Source organism: Chrysochloris asiatica, unplaced genomic scaffold, assembly GCF_000296735.1.
Source record: "Chrysochloris asiatica unplaced genomic scaffold, ChrAsi1.0 scaffold00409, whole genome shotgun sequence".
Lineage (NCBI taxonomy): Eukaryota > Metazoa > Chordata > Mammalia > Afrosoricida > Chrysochloridae > Chrysochloris > Chrysochloris asiatica.
Window position 1 is genome coordinate 53,745 of NW_006408927.1, and position 6,351 is coordinate 60,095.

Genomic DNA, 6,351 nt, shown 5'->3' on the forward strand with positions numbered 1-6,351 from the left:
TATCTTCAAGCTTGATAAATCTGGTCTTCATTGATTTAGTTCTACTTCTTTGTCCTCTCTGTGTGTTTTCCATTTCTGATATGTTAGTAGTGATCATCTGAATTTTCTGTTTGCTATTAAATTCCGTTCATGTTTTATTATTTGAAAATTCATTCCTAATGTTTGGTGCAGTCTCTCAACAGAGTAACAGTGGAGAAAAGGTGTGCAGAGAACTTACAATGGTGAAGTTCATGAACAGTAATGCTTGGTGGTTTACGTCAGGAGAAATCTGTGAGTTTCATGGATGTGAAAATCAGCGCACCACCCAAGATGAGCATACCAGGTATGCTCCATGGGACGGCCTCAAGATGACATTACATTTGTGTGCCTGTGTGTGTGTGTGTGTGTGTGTATACAAAACGAGCTCTACGTGTACGTCTTTCCCTAATTTTCACAACTTAGTAATTTCCTATAAATGATAAGACACTATATAAGGAGGGACTGCTTGGTGAAGAAGAATGTCATGTTTGGTAAGGTGGAGGCTCAGAGAAAAAGTGGAAGACTCACAGTGAGATGGCTTGGCAAAGTGGCAGCATCAATGGGCTTAAGAATGGCAATAATTGTGAGTTTGTCCCAGGATCGGGCAGTGTTTCGTTCTGTTTTGCATAGGGTCGCTATCAGCTGGTACTGATTCGATGGTACATAACGACAACAATATGTATTTGTGATAGCTCATTTATACACAGTATCATAAAGTTCATTATGGAATACAGTGACAGTAATGCTAGTACCATGCTTGTGATGATTTAACCTGTGCAACATGAGACATCTCAGGGGAAAATATGCACATTCCGTGTGTATGGTAGTTTTGAAATGGTATAAAGTGTAATTTTAACAGCATGATTCCTGTTTTCAACAGAAAATATATAGTAGAGAGATGCTGTGCAAATAAAGAAGATAAAGTGAAGAAATATGAAGAAGGTGATCCAAGTACCTGCTCTGAGGAAAATCCTCGGAGCCTCAAAGAAAATGAGGTTGGAGTAAATGCTTTTGAGTTTCATGAGGGTGGTAATTATACCTTTAATCATCCAATCAGCTCTCATACTGAATATGAGCCCTACCAGTATAAAGAACATAGAGAAACCTGCTGTTCTCCCTCTTACATAAAACATCATTCAAATACTGTTAATGGGGAGAAAGTTTGTAAATGTGAGGATTGTGGGAAACCCAAGGATAGTTCCTCATCCCTCACTAAATATGTAAGAAGAACACAAAGTGGTGAGAGGAAGTATGAATATAAGGAATGTGGGAGAGCCTTTTGTCATGCCACAGCCCTTAGTAGTCTGAGAGTAACTCACAGTGTAGAGAAGCCTCTTGAATGTAAGGAATATGAGACAGCCTTTAGTTGTTCCTCAAAACCCCCTGAACATATAAGATCACACAGTGGAGAGAAGACTTATGAATGTAAGGAATGTGGAAAAGCCTTTATTAAATTCTCCAGACTTACTCGACATATGAGCTCTCACAGTGGAGAGAAGCCTTATGAATGTAAGGAATGTGGGAAAACTTTTACTCTGTCTGACAGCCTTACTAGACATAAAAAACAATTTCACCCTGGAGAGAAATGTAACAAATGTGAGGAAATCTTTAGTTGTTCCTCACAACTCAATGAACATATAAGATCACACAGGGGAGAGAAGTCTTATGAATGTAAGGAATGTGGAAAAGCCTTTATTAAATTCTCCAGACTTACTCGACATATGAGATCTCACAGTGGAGAGAAGCCTTATGAATGTAAGGAATGTGGAAAAGCCTTTATTGAATTCTACAGACTTACTCAACATATGAGATATCACAGTGGAGAAAAGCCTTATAAATGTAAGGAATGTGGTAAAGCCTTTATTGAATTCTCCAGACTTACTCAACATATGAGCTGTCACAGTGGAGAGAAGCCTTATGAATGTAAGGAATGTGGGAAACACTTTATTACATCCTACACACTTACTCAACATAAACGATCTCATAGTGGAGAGAGGCCGTATGAATGTAAGGAATGTGGGAAAGCCTTTTTTCAATCCTCATACCTTAGTGCACATATGAGATCTCACCGTGGAGAAAAGCCTTATAAATGTAAGGAATGTGGGAAATCCTTTACTCGGTCCTTTAGCCTTACTAAACATATACGACTTCACACTGGAGAGAAACCGTATGAATGTCAAGAATGTGGGAAAGCCTTTATTTGTTCCTCAAAGCTGACTGAACATACAAGATATCACAGTGGAGAAAAACCTTATGAATGTAAGGAATGTGGGAAATGGTTTCTTTTTCACACACAGCTCACGCGACATAAAAAATCACACAGTGGAGACAGGCCTTGTTAGTGTAAAGAATGTGAGAAAGCCTTCATTTGGTCCTCAGACCTCAGTTTACATATGAGACCTCACTGTGGAGAGAGGCCTTACGAATGTAAAGAATGTGGGAAAACCTTTACTCGGTCCTACACCCTTACTAAACATATAGGATCTCACAATGGAGAACACGTTGTGAATGTAAAGAATGTGGAAAAGCCGTTAGTTGTTCCTCAAAGCTCATTGAACATAGAAGGTGTCACAGTGGAGTTAAGCCTTATGAATGTGAGGAATGTGGGAAAACATTTAATCTTCAGACACAGCTCCCTCAACATAAAGGAACACACCGTGGAGACCGGTGTTATGTGTATAAGGATTGTGGAAAAGCCTTCATTCAGTCCTCAGACCTATGTGCACTTACTGGATTTCATTGTTGAGAGAAGCCTTATGAATGTAAGGACTTTGAGAAATCATTTAGTCACTCCAAATCCCTCAGTGGACATATGGGATCTCACTTTGGAGAATGACTGCACATATGTAAGGAATGTAAAAAAGCCTTCCCTCTATCTGGAAGCCTCAAAGTACATCAGAGTTACCACAGTGAAGACAGGCCTTCTGTATGTAAGGAATGTAGGAAATGTACAAGAATAAATCAAAATTGGAGGGAGAACAAACAAGATGTCAGATCAGGTAGAAATGCAGTGAGGAGCTCCGTCAGCAACAACACAGAATACTGGACCAAAGAGGCCCAGGGAATGGTGCCAGAACTCTGAATCACATATAAAGAGATATTTAGTAAGTTGGAAGACTTACAGAAAAGGGAATTTGTAGCAGAAGCAAGAAATCAGTTGCTTTCTAAATCAAGATACTCAGCTGCTCCTGCAGCTGCCATCTTGGGCGAGAACAAGTGGAAGAAGGATCAGAGTCTCCATGGATGTCTGACAGAACCGCGGATGTAAAAGTGTGGACAATCTTTTTTCTCACATTATGTGCACCTCCATTCTGGTGACTAGAGGGGGTGCCTGAGTTAGTGGACACTCCACCCCCATCCCTGGAGGGTTCTACGATGCATGCACACAGATCTCTAAATTTAAACTGACAGTATACACTTAAACCAAATGACAATGAAAAACTGCCACAGCCGGCCCTGAACTGTTTATCACTAGTAAAAGGCCTGAACGGGGATTGTGAGTGTGACAGGCAGACAAAAAAGGCAATAAGCTAAAAATTAAACCCAGAGTTACGTCACAATGACCAACAGTGGCATCTTGAAATTTCTCAGGAAAAAGAGTGAAAAGGGAACACATCTCCTGATCACGTCTACTTGGAGGGAATCAGAAAGCATAAAAAATACCAAAACACACCTATCTAAGTATTAAGGCCACAGAGAACTCCTGAATATGCCCGTAAAACAGAAATAGATGACCATATCAGCACATTTCCATAAACAAGATAAAGTGACTGAGTCATATGAGCTGGAAGTAGAAATACACGCCATACTGGAAGATGGATAGGCTTTGGAAATACCTTAGAAGAAATTCAGAAAAATGATTATAAAATGTATGAAAACAGTATACAATGGAGTTGACAAAAGGAAGTGAAGAAGTGCTACAGGAACAATCAAATAAGATAGATACAGCATTGGAGACAATTCAAAGCCTACAGAAAGAGGTCCAAATGATCTGTACTAGAATATCAGAAACTGACAATACACTGAAAGGGCAGAGGAGTAGAATTGAAGAGATAGAAGCCAGAACTAGTGAGCTAGAAAATAAATCTCTCAACACTAGTAAGATAGAAGAGGAAGCAGATGAAAGGATTAAAGAATCTGAAGAAGGCCTAAGATTCATGTTGGACAACATGAAGAGGAATAACATAAGAATTACCAGCATTTCAGAGGATAACGAATCACACAAGTCCATAGAGGAGATAGTTGAAGAGCTTCTAGATGAAAACTTCCCTAACATCCTGTGAAACGAAAAGATAAGCATTCAAGAAGCTCAACAAACCCCAGTAAGAATGGACCCTAAAAGACAATCACCAAGACATGTAATATCCAACTCGCCAAAATCAGAGATAAGGACAAAATCCTGAAAGCAGCTAGAGGAAAGAGAAGTGAAACATACAAAGGCAAGCAAATCAGATTAATCTCAGATTTCTCAACAGAAACCATGCAGGCAAGAAGGCCATGGGGAGACATATATAAAACCCTGAAAGCAACAAAACTGCCAACCAAGAATCCTCTACCCAGCAAAGCTTTCAGTCAAATATGATGGTGTAATCAAAATATTCCAAGATAAACAGACGCTAAGGAATTTTACCAGAGCCAACCCTATGGAAGACATCCTAAAAGAGGTTCTGTGAACTGAGAACCAACAAGAACAGACAACAACTACAGAATGACGTACATGGCAGCATCACCCTGAACTCAATCAACAAATGGAAGAGTCAAGAACAAAATAAAATTATAAGAACAGAGGATCTGGGAGGTCAGTCTGTGAGCAAAACAATTAAAATGTGAACGAACATAAACACAGAGGAACAGAGATCCAGGTGGTGAGAAGGGCAGGTAGATTACAGGATAAATGGAGGGAAGAGTTAATGAAATATAAGGTAAGCACAACATTGGGATTGGGTTGTGGGGAGTTTAGTTTGGATGTTGGGAAGGGCAATACAAGAAGGGGGAGGAGGCTGAAGAACAAATAGATGGGGAAACAGTGAGACAGGTTTGCATGCCCTAGTGGGACAGAGGTAAATAGTGATGCATACTCAACCTTGGAACAACAGGGCTCTGGGACACAGGGATCTAGGTATAGCTTGAAGAGGGTAGATAATAGTAAAATCCTTGACTGCCTTATGAATATTAGTTTCCCTTGCCTACTGTTGTAAAATAGACACTTGAGTGTGATAGAAAGGAATGTTGGGAAACATGATTAGAGAAAACTTGTAAGCCCACCTTCAGCCTATAACTGATTTGAATACCTAAAAGGGGTTCTAGAACTTGCCCAGTGAAACAGGCCTCATGCAAAGCCTTTATAAGAGTATAGGACCTTAGGTGGAATCCTGAGTCCCATCCACAACCTTGTGAGTTAATCTTACAGTCCAGAAACAGAGGGCCTTAGGACCATCAAGGGAGAATCAGAATGTGTGACCTTATCCAGAGAAGTAGCGATACCACAGCGGGAGGCCGAGGTGGGGTCATGGAAAGAGAGGGACTAAGAATTGGTTTCCAGTTCTGAGTTGCAGAATGTGCCCTTAGGAGGTGTAAATTATTATATAAGCCTGAGTGGTTTTTTGTTTGTTTGTTTTTTAAAGCTAAAGCGAATATAGAGAAATTCTGTTAATTGATGGTACATGGAGGGATTATAATCATTGTAATGAAACAAGGTATATGATTTGCTGAATATAAAACTGATGAACTGCCCTGTAAACTTTCACTCAGTCCACAATAAAAACTTTAAAAAAAAAAAAGTGAGTCAAAACTTATCTACACTTTGACAGTCGAATCTTTTTAAATCAACATGTAGAAAAGACAGATACCTCATTTTCCAGCATAATTTCCTTGCTTTTCAATACACTGTCCACCTGTTGACAAGCTTGCATATCCCGTTTAAAAAATATTTCAGGCTGAGCTCCATGCCATGAATTCAGCAATGTCTTCAATTTGCAGAGACGAGCATATTCATCCTCTAAGCTCTGCTGTCAGGGGACCAAGCAAGTGAACGTCCGATGGTACAAGATCGGGGCTATAAAGAAGGATGCTTTAACTCCTTAAAACAAAGTTTTCATGCAGCATCAACAGTGAAGGCACAGGTGTGGGGACATGAATTGTCCTGCAAGGTCACAATGCCCTTGGACAGCAGTCTTCTGTGTGAATCCTTCAGTTTCGGATTCAGCTCTTCAGTGAGCATCACTGTAAAGAACACCATTGCTTACTTAATCTTTTCCCAAGTAGTGTTCTAATACTGGCCTGAGAGTCCCACAAAACTGTAAACATCAGTTCACTTTTTTAAGCTGAAGGTTG

General features: G+C 39.9%; 1 pseudogene; it reads left to right on the forward strand.

Moving 5' to 3' along the window:
* Positions 1-6,102, forward strand: part of LOC102818997 — a 20,765-nt pseudogene extending 14,663 nt beyond the window's left edge.
* The last annotated feature ends 249 nt before the right edge of the window (positions 6,103-6,351 follow it).